Source organism: Chiloscyllium plagiosum, chromosome 24 (assembly GCF_004010195.1).
Source record: "Chiloscyllium plagiosum isolate BGI_BamShark_2017 chromosome 24, ASM401019v2, whole genome shotgun sequence".
NCBI classification, from domain to species: domain Eukaryota; kingdom Metazoa; phylum Chordata; class Chondrichthyes; order Orectolobiformes; family Hemiscylliidae; genus Chiloscyllium; species Chiloscyllium plagiosum.
Window position 1 is genome coordinate 30,538,042 of NC_057733.1, and position 22,587 is coordinate 30,560,628.

At 40.7% G+C, this 22,587-nt stretch overlaps 1 protein-coding gene across 2 annotated transcripts in view; it reads left to right on the forward strand.

Annotated features, from left to right (window-relative positions):
• rbfox3a (RNA binding fox-1 homolog 3a) overlaps window positions 1-22,587 on the forward strand; it is a 1,786,123-nt gene that overhangs the window by 1,512,980 nt on the left and 250,556 nt on the right. The window lies entirely within an intron of this gene.

Below are 22,587 nucleotides of genomic sequence, written 5' to 3' on the forward strand. Positions count from 1 at the left end.
TTGCTACCCCATTCTATGAATCCTAATTCTTGCCTAATCGCATTATAATTGCCCTAGCCCCATCGATAACTCTTGACCTGTGGTATGTACCTATCCCTTTCCATCGCTAAACTAAACATCACTGAGTTATGGTCACTCTCTCCAAAGTGCTCAACTACAACTAAATCAAACACCTGGCCTGATTCATTACTATGCACCAGATCCAGTGTGGCCCCCCCTTCTTGTCGACCCTTTGACATACTGTGTCAGGAAATCCTCCTGTACACATTGGACAAAAACTGATCCATCTGACATACTAGAATTATAGCATTTCCAGTCAATGTTGGGGAAGTTAAAGTCCCCCATAATGACCACCCTGTTCCTTTCATTCCTACCCAGAATAATTTTGCCAATCCTCTCTTCCACCTCCCTGGAACTCTGCAGAGGCCTATAAAAAACTCCAAGCGGTGTGACCTCTCCTCCTGTTTCTAACCTTAGCCCACACTACTGCAGTAGACAAGTCCTCGTCAAATGTTCTTTCAGCCACCGTTATACTATCCTTGACTGACAAGGACACACCTCCCCCTCTTTTACCGCCTTGCCTGTTCTTAATGAAAGATCTAAACCCTGGAATCTGCAACATCCATTCCTCATCCTGCTCTATCCATGTCTCCGAAATACCCACAACATCGAAGTCCCAGGTTCCTATTCGTGCTGCAAGCTCGCCTACCTTATTTCGGATACTTCTGGCGTTGAAGTAGACACACTTCAAACCAGCTTGCTGCCTGCTAGCAAGTTCAACAAGATGACAAGGTAAGGAATTCCATAGATCCCCTAGCCTCTTAGAGAAAAACTTCTCCTCAACTTTGTTTTAAGTGAGAGTCCCTTTTTTTCCTTGAGTTAGACACTCTGGTTCTAGGCTCCACAACAAGGGGAAACAACCTTTTTACTTCTACTTTGTCAAGTGCCCAAAGAATCTGTATGTTTCAATAAGGACAACTTTCATTCTTCTAAACTCCAGTGAATATAGCTGAACTTACTCAACCTCTCTTGATATGACAATTCCTCCATACCTGGTATGAGCCTAATGAACCTACTTTGGACTGCCTCCAAAATACCTTTCCTTAGATAAGGGGCCCAAAACTGTTTACAGTATCCCAGGCATGCTGTAACGGTGTCTTATATAATGTTAGTAAGACTTCCCAATTTTTATACTCCATTTTCTTTGAAGCAAAAGGCAAAATTCCATTTGTGTTCCCTATTGCCTGTTAAACCTAGATTTTTGTTGTTAATGCATGAAAATTCCCAAATACATCTGTACAGTAGCTTTCTGCAGTATTTCTTCATTTAAGTAACATTCAGCTTCTCCATGTGCATTACCTCACATCATATTCCATCTGGCAAGTTTTTGCCCACTTAACCTTCTCTGTCTTTGTACACCTCAGTATATCATCCTCACCACTTGCCTTCCCACTGATTTTTTGTGTCTTCTGCAAAGCTGGTTACAGTACATTCACTTTCTTCATCCATGTCACTAATCTATACTGCAAATAAATGTGGCCGCAGAGCTGATCCCTGTGGTACTCCACTAGTGACCGACTCCCATTCTGAAAATGCTCCCTTGACCCACTGTTCTGTCTTGTATTAGTTAGCCAATCCTCTATCCATACTAATATACTGCCTCCAACAACATGGGCTTATCTTGTTAAGTAGCCTAACATATGGTACCTCAGCAAACACCGTCAGAGTCCAAACATTTCACATCCACTGCTTCCCCTTTATTTTACTTGTTACCTCCTCAAATAATCCTAATAAATTCGAAAGGCATTATTTCCCCTTCATTATGTTTTATATTTCTACATGCACTTTCTCACTAACAGATATTAAGCTAACTGGCCTATAATAAAGTATTTTCTGTCTCCTTCCCTTTTTGAATCAAGGTGTTACACTGACAATTTTCAACTCGCTGGCATGTTTCCAGAATGTAAGGATTCTTGGAAGGTCTTTACCAGAGTATCCAATATCTCTGTAGCTATTTTTATTTATATCTGAGAATGCATCCCATCAGGTCCAGGGGACTTAATGTTCTTTAGCCCCATTCTTTTCCTGAGTTCTTGTTCTCTAATGATAGCTACTGCATTTATATCTTCTTCCATTTTGATTATTTTGTAATTTTGAAATGTTATTATTGTGTTCTACCCTGAAGATTGATGCGTAGAAATTGTTCAACTTCTTTGCCATTTCCTTGTTCACCATTATTAATTCCCAACCTCATTGTCTGAGGGGTCTATGTTCATTTTGACTTCTCTCTTCCTTTTTAAACTTTTAATCAAGCTCTTGTTGTCCTTCTTTATATTACTTGCAAGTTTACCCAAGATTTATTTACTCCCTCTTGATGTTTTTTTTGGTTGTCTTTTGTTGGGTTTTTGAAAATTTCCCAATCATCTGGTTTACTAACAAATTTTGCCACATTGGATGTTTTTTTTCTTCAATTTGATGCTATCATTTACTTCCCTGGTTAATCATTGTTGGCTTATTGCTTTCCTAGAATCCTTCTTTCTCACCAGGTGAACCTTTTTGGTGAACCATGAATTATTTTCTTAAATGTGTGCCATTGTTGCCGAACCAACTTTGCTGCTAAACTCCTTTCCCACTCTATTTTAACTAACTCTGCCCTCAATCCTTTGTAATTACCCCAACTTAGGCTCAGAACATTTGTTTTTGACACAAATTTCTCCCTCTCAATCTAAAAATCTTTTCCAGTTGATATGATCCCTCATTTTGAAATTTGGCAATAAATGACTGACTAAAGACTTCACAGCTGCTCAATTGAAGTTTTGCTTTGTTTCCAAGTAAAGCTGCCAAATTCCACCCTTTATTTCAAAGTCTCCAGCACCTGAACACTTGCTTGAATAACCCTTCTAGCAGTGTCTGCTTGGTCAATGTGTTGACCTGGGTCCATGTGGGAAAGAAGGAAGTCCTCCTCAAATACAATCCAACTTGAAACAGTTATTGATTTCCTCACTGATTACTTTACTAAAGATTGGGTGGCTTCAGAAGCTTTCTATGTGTCACACAACAGGCTTGGGGTTTCCCATATATATTTACATTCTTTGTCAGTAACTTGGTTTTAGATCTGGAACTGAGCACAATACCTCTCCAGTGTTTCATTCTCTGCACCCACCTCAGTACATTGGTGAGAAAACCTTTTTAGGGCTGGAGGAGTTAACATTTTACATTTTAACCTGGAGAAGAAGAGTGAGTACTGTCACTTTAGCCAGATCTCTACTGCATTGGGATCCCGTCCCATTGAGATTGAACTCACAATATCTGAGTGGAGCGGGAAAGCACAGGTTACTTGCTTGTCCGTTATCCAGTTTGGTGCGTCATAGAGATTCCTGGACTTCCATTGGAATTTCCTCTCTTTATACCCGTGATTAGGGTTTTAACGCTTTGTTTCTCTTACGTCATGTACTCTTTCATTAACATAGTATCATTGATTGTTGGTATTTATGGGATTATCTGTATATTTATGGGAAATTATGCTGCTAATGTGCATGATCCTTGATGTAGGAGAAAGTGAGGGCTGCAGATGCTGGAGATCAGAGTTGAAAAGTGTGTGGCTCGAAAATCACAGCAGGTCAGGCAGCCTCTGAAGGGCTGATGAAGGGCTTTTGCCTGAAACATCAATTTTCCTGCTCCTTGGATGCTGCCTGACCTGCTGTGCTTTTCCAGCCCAACACTCTAGGCAATTAATTTAGCTTCCTAGGCCCAAAGCTCAGAAATTCTTCTCACTTCACCTATGTATATCTCTACCTGTATCTCTGCCATTAATTGATCATTTAAGGCCCTACTTTTCATCATCTATGCTGATACTTCCTCATGTAGCTTACTGTTAAATTGTTTTAGAATGCTCCTGTGAAGCACCTTGGGAAATTGTACTATACTAAAGTTATTATATAAATGCAAATTGCTGTTATTAATAGATCAAATTTTACATGCTTTCTTACATTTTTATACAAATCATCAAGGGTTGTGGACAACACCTTCAAACAGTGGCTCCTAGCAGCTGGAAGGTCAAGGGCTGCAGATACAATGGGAATACCACCACCTGCAAGTTTGGCTCAAAGCCACTCACCATCCCAATGTAGAATGATATCACCTTTCCTTCACTCTTGCTGTATTAAAATCCACTAACTCCCTCCCTAACGGAATTGTGGGTATCTCTACATCATCATGATTGCAGTGTTTCAAGAAGGCAGCTGACTACTGCTTTCTCAAGGATAATTAGAAATTAGCAATTAAAATTCATGATGCCCACATGCTGTGGAAGATAAAAAGAAAAAATTCAACCTTTCTCTTGACAAGCGTCCCCACCCCTGCCTTTTGCAAGTTTCCTCCTGGTAAACTGCGCTCGCCATCGATGTCTTGAAACATTCTAGTCCCCGACTAGCTAATGCAACAGCTTCAATATTGTGCCCTTGCCCCTATACACTTCTGTTTAAACTCAGTCTGCTTAAACCTGTTATAACACATTTCAGTTACCATCACATCCTGAGGGAAGACTTAAACCCAGGCCTGCTGGTCCAGAGATTGGAACAATATGACTGTGCCATTACAGCCCAAATAAACGCATCTTTAAAGGCAATTTCACAAAAGTTTAAACTGACTCTGTGCACCCGTGCCCATGGAACTAATGGCTTCTAATCAATATTTACAATTCTTGATCAACGAGCACCATGTTTCCAGTTATTCACAAAAGTTAGATGCTCAGACCATTTCCCTTGAGCCGATCAACCTGCAGCCATTCTGCCATTAATCTAAAATTCACATCTAGGAAAGGATGTACTGGAACATCAAATAACCTGGCTCCTTCCTGACCAGAATGTCAGCGTTCCTCTTAAAGCTACATCACAGTATCTGGCCTTAAAGAGACATGCACTTTAAGGTTTTTCAAAGCATAAATGTTAATGTGATACACTTTTGCTACATGAACAAAAATACGAAAAATATGTGGCACTGAATTGGATCCTAACAACCTTGACTGCATCAGTGCAAGAAGATTGCTCATCACTGCTTTCTCAAGGATAATTACCTTTCGGCCTGGTGTGGCCTCAGCATGGATTTGCAGCCTCAAGGTGATTCCAGAGTGGTCTCCTGGCCTCGAGAGCCTTGAGGTGAAGCCCAGTACAGCCTAGAGACTAGGTTCCAATAGGGACTAAGTTGGAAGGACTGTTGTTCTGACCTTTTTATTTCTTCATTTTTCTAATTTTCTTTTCCTAAGAACTTATACTTAAGATTCTATATCTAGGTACCTTTATACCTAAGATGGTGCCATAAATGATGACTTGTAAACTCTTCACTTCATTCATTTGAGAACATGTGAAAATAAATTTAATTCTAATTCTGATTGGAGGTGGGGAATAAGTGCTGGCCCAGCTACTGATACCTCATACCCTGTGAAAGAATTTTTAAAAATATTGTAGTGTACTGGATTCCCATGTAGACCGGAGAATTAGGAACAGCAGGTCCTTTTCCCCGAAGAACAGTAATGAATGAGTTGGACTTTATAACAATTGAGCAGCAATTAAAGTTAGTGTCTGGTGCCAATTCAAAACTAACAAATCCATTAATTTCAATTGTTACAATCTGCCTATGGGGGGATTTGAACTGACAACTTACATGTTGTTTTTTCCAGTGCTATAACCACTTGTTTACTCTTCAATTTTATCATCAACCGTGCTTTCTCTCATTAATCAAACTAATGTAAAGTAGTCCCGATTAAATAGGCAATTAAATGGAATCAGAAAACGATAAAAGGAAATGTACACACATTTACATTTATGATATATTGTCTATGTATTTCTGTTAAATCTATGAATGGGAAATGTGACCATGCTGGAAAGTCAGCATTTCAATAATTTGATATCTAACATTGTCAGATTATCTATTGTAATGGTTAGCAATTGTGCCCCTGAAGTGGGTTGACATTGTGAAACTGGTGTATTCATGGCAGGAGTTTGACATTTATACATAGTTTATGATGCTATAGTTTAGTACCTCATATACATTGAGTTGAACCTCCCAAAAATAATTTAATCAATCTTAACAGGATCTGAGCCTTTAATACTTCTCATCCCAAGTCTATATTTAACGCCACCTGTCCAATCTCCAGAAGAGAAAGTGGCAATAATTTATTCTATATTAGTGATAGATGTTGACATAGATTGTACCACACACTAAAAGAACCACTCCCTCTAAGATTGGTGATCTTTTTTTGGAAATGAGATTGCAACTATGAATGCATTGTTATTTTTAAGGTATAATCTTTTATTGAGAAAAAGATTTAGTGATCAGTTGAACTGAGACTGACAGAGCAGGCAGAACCCAATGAGTTGGATCAAAAAGATGGCATAAATTATTGTGTCACAAAGGAAGGGGTTGTGGGTTTGTGACCTAACTCTCCACATGGTGAATCCCTGATCCTGAAGAAGTCTTAATCAGGGAACAGACACTTCCATGGATTGTGAAGGAACATCACAGGTAGGTCTGTCACCCACACAAAGTCCAGCAACTGTATTAATGTCCATCAAATCTTAACTTGCAAAATGAAAAACTAAACTGACTCTTGCCTTTTATCCAGCTTATTTTACTTGCACTCTCTTTATTGAAAACACCATGTGGGAGTTCACAAAAGAAAATTGTAATATTTGGTGCAGATTTAGGTAAGGATCTACAGAAAGGAAAGTGATCTGTGTACTGTTTGATGTATTTTCAACAAAGTCACAATCTCTTTCTTTGCCTGTGAATGGAAATCTTGCCAAAAGTGAATTGCTATGATCACATACAGAGAGAATTTTACCCACCATGTGCTGTATTCAATTTTTTGCCAGTTTTGCTCAATATCTGTTCCCATTAAGGGTAAAGTTCAATTAGTGTATGTTATTTTGCAGGAATTTTCAAAAAGATACAGTTGAGATCACAATTCTTTGAAGGCAAAAGAAGTGAACAATTTGTTTAAGACAGAATGTGTCCCAACATGAGAATAAGCTGGCGTACTTCTTCCCAGCTTTCTACACTACTGCAAAATGTTGCACATTTTCATAGAATCCCTACAATGTGGAAGCAGGCCATTCAGCCCACACCAACCCTCCAATGAGTATCCCACCCTGCATCCCTGGCCATCCTTGTAATCTTGTATTCGCCTTGAATGACCCCATAATTTGAACATCCCTGGACAGTATGGGGCAATTTAGCAAGGCCAATTACCCAACCTTGGACTGTGGAGGAAGCTACAGGGAGAACATGCAAACTCCACTCATTTAGGCACCATGAGGGAATCGAACCTGGGTCCCTGGCACTGTAAGGCAGCAGTGCTAACCATTGAGCCACCATGCTACTTTTTGCTTGTTGGCAAGTTATTACTCCAAGGAGAGTGAAAAATATATGCAAAGTTTCAGCATTCCATTTCTCACTTCACCAGTATCAAGCTACATAGGCCTTTAAAGCTTTGGCAGATGAGATTGTTCAGTTTGTTTGCCGGGAGCCTGTGAGCACAACACCAAGCCTTGCAATGATATTTTGATGACACAAATGAATAACATTCTACAATCATCAATGCTATGGTGCTCAGTCATCAGATTTGATTTGTTATGTTTTATCTTCCTGGACTGCATCCGTGTATTTGTCTTCGAATTAAATCTTTTATTTTCAACACAATCAGTTTGCCCACCTACTGACAGATTGTTGCATCGGACATCAGACTTGCCTGATCAGTACATATCAGTGTCATGGAAGCAAGTTATTACATTGTTCTAGTGATATTGCTTCTGGCATACAGGTTATCCAGTGGCAGTGCATTAGCTGCAGAAAGATGGAAAGGTACAGAATATACTTACATATTTTTGTCTGTGTTTTGAAAGTTCTGAGTTGAAATATGTCTGCAGATAAAGACACAGCTGTCATTTGTACAGTGCACAGTTCAGATTTATCAAGGCATTGAAGTCCCCCATACAGGAAAGAAGCATGCAGCCATCTACAGATTTGGGGCTTCGGATGACAGGTTTCTAAATGTAATTGAACAATTGGACAGCAACTGGGATCAGTGAGAGGTCAAAACTGTCGAATATGATCTGTTGACAATTCTAGAGGAAAAGAGTTAATTGCTTGCTGAGAACTATTGGCATGATGTCAGCATGATGAAAAGTCTCACAATAGCATAGTCTGTCTTTATTACCATTTCCACCATTAGGCAAACTTCTGCACCACTGCTTCTGCCCCACAGAAATGAAGTTGTGGAAAGACAGTGAGCAGGGGACAGACAGGAGCTGCCTGAGAGCTCAAGCTTAAGGTGCTTCACTGCATGTAAACTTTAATGAGATTGATGATTAGTGCTTCTGGTTCAGTCCCTCAAAGGACATGCAAATCTCATGAAAAATACAATAGGCTTTGAAACATTCATAGGATCTATCTTGCTGTTTAACATGTGTTTGCGTTTAACTGTGAAGTGAAGAAATAAATACAGATCTGAAATATAATCAAAATTTCTGTACATAATTGGCATAGCTATGTTGACTGGCATTTATGATTAATTAAGCAATAAATACTTTATTGATGCAATATTCAAACAAATTGAACCCTTTTGCTAGATCTCAGGATTTTCGTGACATACATTAACTTGCATGGGCACAGGAGAGCCATTAACAAAGTACAGGAACAATGTGTAACATATAGGACCAGTGCAACCTCAGAGAATGCAGCTGTTATTTTTTATGTTTATGGGGATGATGTGGAGCAACAACTCCATATGCTGAACAGATTTTAAACAGACATTGTTTAGTTCAGACTTACATTTTTTGACTTGGAAATACTTTGCTTTGAAATAAAACAGCAAGACTCAAAATATTAAATCAATCAAATTGCCTTTGAGCAGGTTAAGGTAACCTCATGTCATGAATGCAGCTGAGTGTCTTGCTGGAGCATTTTAAAGGGCTGTTAAGAGTAAATCACATTGTTGTGGATCTGGAATACCATCTCGGCCAGAGTGAGTAAAACAGATTTCATTCTGGAAAAAGCATTAGTGAACTAGATGAGTTCTTGGATGGGAAGGAATTTGTTATGTTTGTACAGGAAATCTTTCTTATTCAATGTGTAGATGTACCTAATAGAAAAGGAACAATATTTGACCTTCTGTTGGGAAATAAGGCAGGGGAGGTTACTGAGGTGTCAGTGGGGGATCACTTTGTGGCAAGTGATCAAGTTAAAGTTCTAAATTGGAGGAAGGTCAATTTTGACAGTATTAGACAGGAACTTCTAAAAGTTGATTGGGGGAGGCTGTTCATAAATAAAAGAACAGTTGGAAAATGGGAGGCCTTTAAAAATGAGATAACGAGAGTTCAGCGATAGTATTTTCCTGTTAGCTTTTTTTTCCCTGGAGCTTCAGAGACTGAGGGGTGACCTTATAGAGGCTTATAAAATGATGAGGGGCATGGTCAGCGTGAATAGCCAAGGTCTTTTTGAAGGACATAGGTTTAAGGTGACAGGGGAAGGATTTAAAAATGACCTGACTGGTGGCTTTTTCAGGCAGACTGTGGTGCATGTTTGGAACAAGCTGCCAGAAGAAGTGGTGAAGACAGGTACAATTACACATTTTAAAGGCTAGCTGGGTACATGTATAGGAAGAGTTTAGAGGGATACGGACCAAATTCTGGCAAATGAGTCTACGTCAGGTTTGGATGTCTGGTCGGCAGGGATGAGTTGGATCAAAGGGTCTGTTTCCATGCTGAATGACTTTATGACTGATAATAGCCTGAGAAACTAAATATTCTATTTCTGTATTTTAACCTTTTTCACTCAGCTATATTGCTGGGTTTTGCTTACACAGACTTTCTGTTTCTATCAGGGACCAGATGATACCCACCTTCAATGCTGCCTACTCTGTATCGCATAGAAACACATTTAAGTGTCAATACTTACCTATTAACTGTTTCCTGTTAATATCGAATGCCTGATTCCCTGTGCTAATAGATGTGGGCCCCTGACACCAGCTTTGTCCAACCCAATCCAGGTCAGCATGTCTCATCAGCACAACAGGAACCTGCATAAGGCCTGGTGCAGGAAGTTCCTAAGCTGCCAGAAATACCAAAATTGTGGGACTCTGTTGGATGTGTCAGCAGCTTTTCCATTAGCAGGAACTCAACTCTAATGGATACTAAAAGATTGACATCTCCTTTACAGGAATTGCCTGTAAGGGGGTTAGATTTCCAACTTTTCTTCAGGGTATATGAATAGGAAGGGTTTGGAGGGATATGGGCCGGGTGCTGGCAGGTGGGACTAGATTGGGTTGGGATATCTGGTCGGCATGGACGGGTTGGACCGAGGGGTTTGTTTCAGTGCTGTACATCTCACCATCACTGTTGCCCTCCTCCTCCACCACCTCAGCCTCTTGAGTCGTTCACCACAGGTTGCTAAAATACCTTTGCTATGCTATTGTTGTCCCAGTTGCTGGCGTGTTACCAGCTACTGGTGCCTGAAAATACTAACTCTCCCCCCACCCCAGCTCGAATGTAGCTGTTGCTTTGTGAGTTACCTGCCAGCAATGTCATGCTCCAACATGGTAGGTTGACACAATTGGGAGGAGATCAGCTCATCAGATCAACACAATGCATGGACCACCTTCAGTGCATTATTATTGATAGAACTGTATCCAAAATCTATATGAACCTACAACTACGTATGAGATCTGTAAGCAATTGTTTCAGTTCACCCACTCAATCACTTACACTGTTATTGCAGAGAGCAAGAACCAAGTAGTACACAGATCCCAGGCACAGCTTCTAATTCCCATTCAGAAATTTTAACAGAAGTACTCCAAGAAACACAACTGCAGAATTTCATCAAACATCTTGAGGTAGCCCTTCCAAACCCAAACCCAATTCCATCTAGAAGGATAAGGGCAAGTTCCCCTCCAAGCCTTTTACCATTCTGCCTTGGAAATATGTTGCCATTCCTTCACTGTTGCTGGGTCAAAATCCTGGAATTCCATTCCTAAAAGCATTGTGGATCTACCTACAGCATGCGGACCACAGTGGTTCAAGAAGACCGCTCACCACCACCTTCTCAAGGACAACTAAGGATGGGCAATAAATGCTGGCCTGGTCAGAGATGCTCCTGTCCCATGAGGGAATAGAAACAAATATATTATGTTGAACTCAAAGAACAGATCTATAATAGTATTATTATGTCTTAATGAATCTATTCTTTTATCCAAACTATGTGCCCTTTTATGGTCTGTCCACATACGTTCAACATATTATTAAAAACTTGGACCTTTTTTAATGGCTCATGGAATTATAGAATTATTCACAGCTACAGCACTGATTTGTCTGCTTCTACTCAGCACATGTCACAGCTGCCTTTTTGAGGTATTTTAGGTGTTGGAGGTGATTTCCTCAAATTCCAGGAGTAGCAATTACTGTTTTATATGCTGTTGCATTGATTTGGAACTTTGGAGAAAGAAAAAAGGCAAAACAACAGCAGTTTTAAAAGGGAGAGGAACAGACAAAGAAAACACATGGTGAGGTCAGTGCAGGAGAGAGAGAGAAAAAAAAGAAACTGACACCAATGTGAACCTGCACAGTTACAGCCTTTGCTGTTTGAATTCATGTATTGCTGGACATGGGAGTGTGTCTGGGAAAATTAACAAACAGTGACATTCACAATTAATCTTGGAAGAATCTGTTTGGGGGAGGTCACAGCACAGAAACAGATAAGTGAATATTTTAAGCGTGGCCTTTCAGTAAGTCTGCAGTAATGAGTAGAGTGGGTTCTTTCTTGATTAAATGTTATATTGAGATATGTCTCTTGATTAAACTTAAAAATATAAGCCATCATTATTAATTTAACCTGGAGCAGTGTTTTGTAGAGGAATAAGAAAGTGCTATTTTGTAGATTGAAAGAAACATAAATGGCCTTTAGTAAACTGATATGCTCTTGTCGGATGTGGGAGTTTCGGGAGAGTTTACGGGTTACTGAGGATTATATCTGCAATAAATGTCGTTGGTTGCAAATCCTATCAGATCGAATGGATCAGCTGGAGAGACAGTTAGAGGCAATGAGGAATTTAAAAGAGCAAGGGGATGTGCTGGATGGCAGTAATAGGAAGGGAGGAAAGTCTCAGATACAGTCACATAGACGGGTTAACTCCAGGAAGAGTAAGAGAGATTGGCACCTAGGGTAGAAGTCTTTTGTGGATATACCCATTTCAAACAGGTATGCTGTTTTGGAAAATGTAGGGGGTGATGGATTCTCAGGGGAATGTAGCACGAATAGCCAAGTTTCTGGTATTGAGACTGGCTCTAATCCAACGAGGGGTACGTTGGCTTCCAAGAGATCAATTGTGTTAGAGGATTCTGTAGTCAGAGATACAGACAGACGTTTCTGTGGCCAGCAGAGGAAAAGCAGAATGGTGTGTTGTTTCCCTGGTGCCAGGATCAAGGATGTCTCAGAGAGGGTGCAAAATGTTCTCATAATGAGGAAAGAGATCAATCTGAGACTGGTAAAGTTGAGAACAGAAGTGAATCAAACAGTCAGGGCAGGCAAGGACAAAGCAGAAAACAAGGTATAACTGATAAATTAAACCGCATTTATTTTAATGCAAAGGGCCTAACAGGGAAGGCAGATGAACACAGGGCATGGTCAGAAACATGGGACTGGGATATCATAGCAATTACAGAAACATGGCTCAGGGATGGACAGGTCTGGCAGCTTAATGTTCAAGGATACAAATGCTACAGGAAGGATAGAAAGGGAGGCAAGAGAGGAGGGGGAGTGACGCTTTTGATAAGGGATAGCATTACAGCTGTGCTAAGGGAGGATATTCCCAGAAATACATCCAGGGAAGTTATTTGGATGGAACTTTAGATTTTAGATTAGAGTAGATTACTTACAGTGTGGAAACAGGCCCTTCGGCCCAACAAGTCCACACCGACCCGCCGAAGCGCAACCCATCCGTACTCCTACATTTTGAAAAATAAGAAAGGGATGATCACCTTATTGGGATTGTATTACAGACCCCCTAATAGTCAGAGGGAAATTGAGAATTTGTAAGGAGATCTCAGATATGTGTAAGAATAATAGGGTGGTTATGATGGAGATTTTAACTTTCCAAACATAGACTGGGACCGCCATAGTGTTAAGGGTTTAGATTGAGAAGAATTTGTTAAATGTGTACAAGAAAAATTTCTGATTCCGTATGTACCTACTAGAGAAGGTGCAAAACTTGACCTACTCTTGGGAAATAAGGCAGGGCAGGTGACTGAGGTGTCCGTGGGGGAGCACTTTGGGGCCAGCGCCCATATTCTATTAGTTTTAAAATAGTGATGGAAAAGGATACAGCAGATCTAAAAGTTGAACTTCTAAATTGGAGGAAGGCCAATTTTGACAGTATTCGGCAAGAACTTTCAAAAGCTGACTGGGGGCAAATGTTTGCAGGTAAAGGGGCGGCTGGAAAATGGGAAGCCTTCAGAAATGTCATAATGAGAGTCCAGAGAAAGTATATTCCTGTTAGGGTGAAAGGAAAGGCTGGTAGGTACAGGAAATGCTGGATGACTGAAGAAATTGAGGTGAAAATGTGTTGCTGGAAAAGCGCAGCAGGTCAGGCAGCATCCAAGGAACAGCAGCAGGTCAGGCAGCATCCAAGGAACAGGAGAATCGACGTTTCGGGCATAAGCCCTTCCTCCTGAAGAAGGGCTTATGCCCGAAACATCGATTCTCCTGTTCCTTGGTTGCTGCCTGACCTGCTGCGCTTTTCCAGCAACACATTTTCAGCTCTGATCTCCAGCACCTGCAGCCCTCACTTTCTCTTGAAGAAATTGAGGGTTTGGTTAAGAAAAAGAAGGAAGCATATGTCAGTTATAGGCAGGATTGATCGAGTGAATCCTTAGAAGAGTATAAAGACAGTAAGAGTATACTTAAGAGGGAAATCAGGAGGGCAAAAAGAGGACATGACATAGCTTTGGCAAATAGAGTTAAGGAGAATCCAAAGGGTTTAAAAATACATTAAGGACAAAAGGGTAACTAGGGAGGGAAATAGGGCCCCTCAAAGATCAGAAAGATGGCCTTTGTGTGGAGCTGCAGAAAGTGGGAGAGATACTAAATGAGTATTTTGCATCAGTTTTTACTGTGGAAAAGGACATGGAAGATACAGAATGTAGGGAAATAGATGGTGACATTTTGAAAAATGTCCATATTACTGAGGAGGAAGTGCTGGCTGTCTTGAAATTCATAAAAGTGGATAAATCCCCAAGAACTGATCAGGTGTACCCGAGAACTCTTTGGGAAGCTAGGGAAGTGATTGCTGGGCCTCTTACTGAGATATTTGTATCATTTGAAGTGCCAGAAGACTGGAGGTTGGCTAATGTGGTGCCACTGTTCAAGAAGGGCAGTAAGGACAAGCCAGGGAACTATAGACCAGTGAGCCTAACATCAGTGGTGGGCAAGTTGTTGGAGAGAATCCTGAGGGACAGGATGTACATGTATTTGGAAAGGCAAGGACTGATTCGGGATAGTCAACATGGCTTTGTGCATGGGAGATCATGTCTCACAAACTTAGTTGAGTTTTTTGAAGAAGTAACAAAGAGGACTGATGAAGGCAGAGCGGTATATGGATCTATATGGACTTCAGTAAGGTGTTCGACAAGGTTCCCCATTGGAAAACTGGTTAGCAAGGTTGGATTTCACAGAATGCAGTGAAAACTAGCCATTTGGATACAGAACTAGCACAAAGGTAGAAGACAGAGGGTGGCGGTGGAGGATTGTTTTTCAGCCTGGAGGCCTGTGACCAGTGGAGTGCCACAAGGATTGGTGCTGGGTCCACTACTTTTCATCATTTATATCAATGATTTGGATGTGAGCATAAGAGGTATAGTTAGTAAGTTTGCAGATGACACCAAAATTGGAGGTGTAGTGGACAGCAAAGATGGTTACCTCAGATTACAACGGGATCTTGATCAGATGGGCCAATGGGCTAAGACGTGGCAGATGAAGTTTAATTCAGATAAATGCAAGATGCTGCATCTTGGAAAACAAATCTTAGCAGAACTTATACACTTAATGATAAGGTCCGAGGGAGTGCAGGTTCATAGCTCCTTGAAAGTAGAGTGACTGGTAGATGGGATAGTGAAGAAGGCTTTTGGTATGCTTTCCTTTATTGGTCAGAGTATTGAGTACAGGTGTTGGGAGGTCATGTTGCAGCTGTACAGGACATTGGTTAGGCCACTGTTGGAATATCGCGTGCAATTCTACTCTTCTTCCTATTGGAGGGATGTTGTAAAATTGAAAGAGTTCAGAAAAGATTTACAAGGATGTTGCCAGGGTTGGAGGATTTGAGCTATAGGGAGAGGCTGAATAGGCTGGGGCTGTTCTCTCTGGAGCATCGGAGGCTGAGGGGTGACCTTATAGAGGTTTATAATATCATGAGGGGCATGGATGGGATAAATAGACAAAGTCTTTTCCCTGCGGTCAGGGAGTCCAGAACTAGAGGGCATCGGTTTAGGGTGATAGGGAAAAGATATAAAAGAGACTTAAAGGGTAACTTTTTCCCGCAGAGGGTGGTTCATGTATGGAATGAGCTGCCAGAGGAAGTGGTGGAGGCTGGTACAATTGCAACATTTAAAAGGCATTTGGATGTGTATATGAATAGGAAGGGTTTGGAGGGATATGGGCCAGATGCTGGCAGGTGGACTAGATTGGGTTGGGATATCTGGTCGGCTTGGACAGGTCGGACCGAAGTGTCTGTTTCCGTGCTGTACATCTCTATGATTTTATGACTCTATGTGTTATAAGTTTGCCATACGGCATTGTAGGAGAAAGTGAGGACTGCAGATGCTGGAGAGGAAGAGAGCTTCTTCAAGGAAGGCATCCTTGCAAGAGGATTCGCAGTAGGTTAAAATCTTCGAGGAGAAATTGAGGACTGCAGATGCTGGAGAGGAAGAGAGCTTCTTCAAGGAAGGCATCCTTGCAAGAGGATTCGCAGTAGGTTCAAATCTTCGAGGAGAAAGTGAGGACTGCAGATGCTGGAGGAAGAGAGCTTCTTCAAGGAAGGCATCCTTGCAAGATGATTCGCAGTAGGTTAAAATCTTCGAGGAGAAAGTGATTCCTGAAGAAGGGCTCATGCCCGAAACGTCGATTCTCCTGCGCCTTGGATGCTGCCTGACCTGCTGCGCTTTTCCAGCAACACATTTTCAGCTAATACGGCATTGTAAACCAGATCTAAACTGGCAATTGGTCTCAGGGTTGGAAAGCAGAAAGACAATGGGAATAGATTTCAAAGGATGGATTTGCAGATTTAGAGATGATTTCAAAAGACATAAAACATAGTGGGAACATGTTGAGCTGATGAACCTAAAGCAGCGCATGATAGATTAGGGTTGGCAAGAATCCTGAACCCCAGGCTTCCGACAAATATTAACTCTCCTGAGTTATACAGAAGTTTATTAACTAACAATTTAATATTTCGATGTCTGTTTTACAAGTAATCAACAGATCAAACATCCAGTATGGTGAGCGGAATGCATGAGTTTATTGCATAACAGATACGTGCCATAAACCATATTGGTGAAGGCAGAAAAATTCATTCAGAGCCAGGGCCTGAGACAGATATTTCGTCCTTTGTGCTTTCAAAGGAGAATGTATCGGGAAAGAAGTGTAGCTGTGTGAAGAGGAAGATCATATTGCCTGATAATGCAGGGCTTCTGAGAAGTAAATCATCATCCTCCTTTTAGTTACTTTCAAAAAGAGAGCAGGGAGGTTTAAGTTTCAGATTTCCCCATTTGTCACCGTAACACTGAACATCAGTAACATATTGTGTTGTCATGGAAATGATGCAAAATTCATCAATATCCTGTGTTTTTGGTCAACGTTGAGTATATTCATGCAGTCCTGGGTGGCAATATTCAACAACATTGGCATTTCTGTTGTGAATTCCCAGAGATGGGTCTGATTGGCACAAGTTCTGTCAAATGGGTCACTGACTAATATTCCACACTTTGCCTGCTTGATCTAGCTGCAATTGGATGGATTTCAGTCAAGGGTCTCCTCAACTTTTTTTTACTCCTGGTCAATCTCCTGTGTGAATAGAACATGGTCCTATATAAAGATGAGAATATAATGGTATACAATGAGAATTTATAATTCTCAATCAGTGTATGCATATTTGTTGCTTTAATGATACAAGCTATGATTCCTGCCAAGTAAACTCTGGCTGGGTTGATACAGAAGTCAATTAGAAAGGCCAGGGCTCCCAGGCTTAGTGGGAGTTTTCCTAACCTGCGCATAAGCTGAAATACATACACATCTTTGGTCCTTGCCAGTTCCAGTCAACTGGAAAATGTGTCACTAACGTATCATTGATGGGAAGAGACTGCCTCTGACACCAGGAAAATCCTTCTCTGTATCATCTGCAAGAAAGATGATCAAACTAATAAAGAATGCCCTTTTTATATTTCAGGTGACATGAGTTTCTATCTGTAAACAGACTTTATTTATAATTTATCTATTCCATGTTTCAGCTCTAATTTCCAGCTCTTTCTGCAGTTTGGTTATTTTCCTCCAACTCCACACCCAGGCTTAACCAATTAAGCACAGTATCAATAGTAAGCAGGCTCACATAATTAAGCACAGAACAATTGAATACTACAACCTCCCTCTTTGGTGATTAGGGTGATGTACCTGTCATGGTCCTACAAATTCACTTTCATCCTTCCAAAGGCTGCTTTATCTCAATCTTTGATGTAATTGGATCCAGAGATATGGAGAATGTTGAAGAGCCAAGTAATGGAACTTTTAGGCATACAGAGACCCTTACCCAATTCCTTTACCTCTCTGTTCCTGAGAAAACCTGCCTTGTAAAAGGGCAATTGAAACTTTCACCACATAATAGACTAATTGGAAGGATCCAGAGCAGCAGAGATGCATAGCAACTTGATTTCTCTTCTTTTTCATATTTGACATATTTTCTACCAGAACTTTAGCCCCACTTTTCTTTATTTCACTTGACCTCAAAAACAAACCCAGTATTGCTAAACAAATGATTTATTATGTAAGTTCTGTGATAGTAAGACTTGACTGTAATAATGCTACAGCATGATTAATAATAAAAGTTCAGAAAAATGTGATCTCCTCCAATTTTGGTTTCTAGGCAGCAGATATTACATAGATTGACAAAAATGATCTTCTTTCATAAATTCTACAGACCACTAAAGGGATTTTTAGAACTGGGGGAAAGACAGAGTTGACTAGTTTTTATGGCAGTGTCCTGATGAGTCATTTTCATAGCATTTCTTGTTTCTCCTGATTATAGCAATAAACCCCCAGATCTCTCACACACTCACTGTTGTGGAAAATTCCATTTTTCTAGCCAAGTAAGCACAGGCAGGGGGGAATCTTCAGCAATGAGAGATTCAGTAATAATGAGAAAAATGGTAACCAACATGACAGGGATAATTCTGCCAGCTTGTTTTGAAACACGTACTTGTCAGACAGGTGTAGTACAATTAAAACTCTTTAAATGTGGCAACGAATGTGTTCAGAGTGACATTAAATGGAAAGCAAATTGAAATATTTAAACATGTATTTTGAGCAACAGATTTTGCAGGACTGAATTGTTCCTATTTCATTGAATTTCTACAGTGCAGAAATAGGCCATTCTACCCATCAGGTCTGCACCCAATCTCCATAATCGTAGAGTCAGAGTCATACAGCATGAAGACAAACCCTTTGGTCCAATCAGTCCATGCTGAACATAATCCCAAACTAAACTAGTCCCACCTGCCTGCTCCTGGCCCATAACCCTCCGAACATTTCCTGTTCATATAACTATCCAAATCTCTTTTAAATGTTGTAATTGTACCTGCAGCCCCACTTTCTCAGGAAGCTCATTCCACATGCAAACCATCCTCTGTGTAAAAGATATGCATGTTGTGTCTTCTTAAAATTTCTCTCCTCTCACCTTAAAAATGTGTCCCCTAGTCCTGAAGTCCCCCGTCCTAGGAAAAAGATAACTACCATTAACTCTCTCTTTACTTCACATTATTTTATAAACTTCTAGCAGATCACCTCTCAACTTCCTACGCTCCAGTAAAAAAAAGTCCCAACCTATTTTTATAAGTCAAAGTTAAAAATCACACAGTACCAGGTTATGGTCCCCAACAGGTTTATTTGGAAGGACTAGCTTTTGGAGTGCTGCTCCTTCATCAGGTGATTGTGGAGAATAAGATCATAAGACACAGAATTTATAGCAAACGTTTACAGTGTGATGTAACTGAAATTATATATTGAAAAAGGCCTGGATTGTTTGTTCAGTATCTCATCTTTTAGAATGAACATGTTGGTTTCAGTTCTTTCATATGTAAATTGCAGAACTTTTTTAAAGTTACATTCTCAAGTGAACTTTAATAATTGGTGTCATGTCAGCTCCAAATCATTGAAAACTCAAACCTTCCATACCCAGCAATATCCTGGTAAATTTCTTCCAAACCCTCTCCAGCATGTTAATATCCTTCATAAAACTGCATTTACCATGGCTAATCGACCTAGCCTGCACAACTTTGGACTCTGGGAGGAACTAGAGCACCCAGCAGACATAAGAAGGATATGCAAAGCTGAAATCAAACCTGGGTCCCTCCTATTGTGAGGTAGTGGTGCTAGCCACTGTGCCACCCTGAGAAGCCTAAACAGGGATTCAGAAAACCTTAGACCTGCAGCTTGTTACCAAAACCCAATTGTATAAAGATATACAATAGATACCAAACAAAAATAAAGAACTGCACTGGCTGAAAATCTGAAACACAAACAGAAAGTGCAGTAGAACCTCAGCAGATCTTGTACCACCTAGAGAGAGAAAAACAGATTTAACATTTTGAGTCCAGTGACCCTTCATCAGAACTGAAAGCAGCTGGGGAATGGTAGTATTTATGCTAATGATGGGGTGGGGGCACAATGCAGAGTAAATCAAGTATATGGAAATAGTATCCAAAGAGAGAAAGAGAGAGAACAAAAGTGGATAAGCAAAAGAAGGGATAGCTGATAATAAGCCAAGACAGAGGTAAAAGAGGCAAAAAATAACTGCAGATGCTGGACTCCAAAGTAGACAGGCAGAAGGCTGGAAGAACACAGCAAGCCAGGCAGCATCAGGAGGAAACATCAGCATCAGTCCTGAAGAAGGGTTACACCTGAAACATCAACTTCTGTGCCTCCTGATGCTGCCTGGCTTGTTATGTTCTTCGAGAGACAGGTGAAGGCTGGATAGGATGCAAATGAGAAGTGTAAATGGTTGAAAACAGGTTGACTGTGCTGACAGCAACCCATATAAAACAGGACCTACAGGTGTAGAGGAGGGTAATGAATATGAAAGAGTGTGTTCACATTCTGAAATTGTTGAATGTAATGTTGAGTCCTAAAGGCTGTAAGGTGCCTTCAAATTAGATCCTCCTTCTCTTAGTTTCAATGTCAGAAATGTTTGATGAGAAGATTTATGAGTAAGTCAGTTAACCTCCTATTAAGCTATAAAATAGTATCTTGTATGCATCATCAACTGAGGATTCAAGCACATTCTCTCCTGTTTACATTCAAACAAATATCATGATCAGAGAGCATGATGGTACAACCCAAATAAAATGGTATTTGCTTCTATATTTTTTGTGCTTAAATTCTGCTACTTTTATAAGTGGGCAACATTGTTGGACTCATAAGATGGCCAAGGTTGGTCACTTGATTGTATTTCCAGATGCTTCTGATCTCCTGTATGGTATGGGCATTCCAGCTAAAGCTGACACAAAGGACTTGGAAATGAGCTGCCAACATTCAGCCAGCTATAGACAAAGGAAAACACCAAGACATACTACATTAAAATGGCCACTAATTTCTTCACAGCTACCTTGCCCATCACAATGTAAACTCAGAGGAGGAGTTAAAACTACACTGTTAAGAAGGCATATGGGACACTTGCTTTCATCAGTTGTGGCATAGGGTATAGGAGAAGGGAGGTAATGCTGGAGTTGTGCAGAACAATGGTCAGGCCACAACTCGAGGTCTCTTGAGTAATTCTGGTTGCCTCACTACAGAAGGATGTGATAGCACTCGAGAGGGTACAGAGGAGGTTTACCAGGATGTTGTCTGAGATGGAGAAATTGAACTATCAGGTGACTAAATAGGCTTGGATTGTTTTCTTTAGAGCAGAGAAGACTGAGGGGGGGGAGGTGTATCATATTATGAGGGGTATGGACAGGGTGAATAGAGAGCAACTGTTCCCCTGTTTGGGAGGTCAGTAATGAGAGGGCATAGTTTTAGGGGAAGGGGCAGGAGATTCACAGGGGATTTGGGAAAAGACTTTCACTCAGTGAATGGTGGGAATCAGGAAAGTACTGCCTGGGAAATTAGTGGAGGCCAGAAGCTTTACAACCTTTTAAAAATATTTGGATGAACACTTCAAATATCATAATATTCAAGGATGTGGGGCAAGTGCAGAAAATTGGGATTAGTGCACTTTTAGTAATCTGTGTCAGTGCAGACTTGATGGGCTGAAGGGCCTTTTCTGTGCTGTATGAATCTATTTATAATGACCTTCCAATTAGTCCATTGAGATGGGCCTGTTCTTGCCATTTGACTAGAGCTTGCTGAAATTACTTAAACATTCAATTCTGGGATTCCAGTTCAGTTACTGTTTGACCGCCACAGGGAAAGCAGGTATCGAAGCTGAGTTGACAGCCTGCCTCAGACTTTCCATCTCTGTCTCCAAAATGCTAAGGGGGAGGAACGCACAATTTTTCCTGCAAGAAAGAAAACTACAGGGCTCAGGTCATGAAGGAAACTCATATTGGACACTGATCTCCAAGATGTAGAGGGTGGGAAGTTGGGAGGGCAAACTTTGAGAAGGATGCAGATACTTCAGCATAAATTGGACAAGTTGAGTGACTGGGCAAGCACATGGCAGATGAAGTATAATGGGGATAAATGTGAGGATATTCCCTTTAGTAGCAAAACAGGAAGGCAGATTATTTTCGGAATGGTGATAGATTGGGAAAGGGAGAAGCCCGAAGAGACTGGGTTTCCTTGTTCAGTCACTGAAAGTAAGCATACAGGTGCAGCAGGTTGTGAAGAATGAGTACATATTGCTGCAGGGGCTTGGTAAGACTTTGTGAGTGTTGTTACAACTGCACCATCTTGTAAAGTATAGGAGAGTACATTATAAGCAGTGCAGAGGGCTTTCTGAAGTCAATAGTGTGCTCAATCTTCAACTTGCTCTTGAATTCATGCCATGCATGTGACTGGCCCAGTTGAGTTCTGGTCACTTTTCCCTCCCCCACCTCCCCCTAGGATTCAACAATGAAGATGATATTGATTGTCAAACAGGGGATGTTCGGCATGCTCTATGTCTGGCACTAATGTCATGCAAATGTTACTCTCTACAGCAATTCAAACCTTGGTGCTATCAAGCTCTTACTGCTTCATTATCTGAGTCATTGTGAACAGAGCTGAATACTGCAAACATTAATGAAGATTAAGACTGGCCAGCTTCATTGGCAGGATGGCTAGCGTATGGTGTACAAGAAC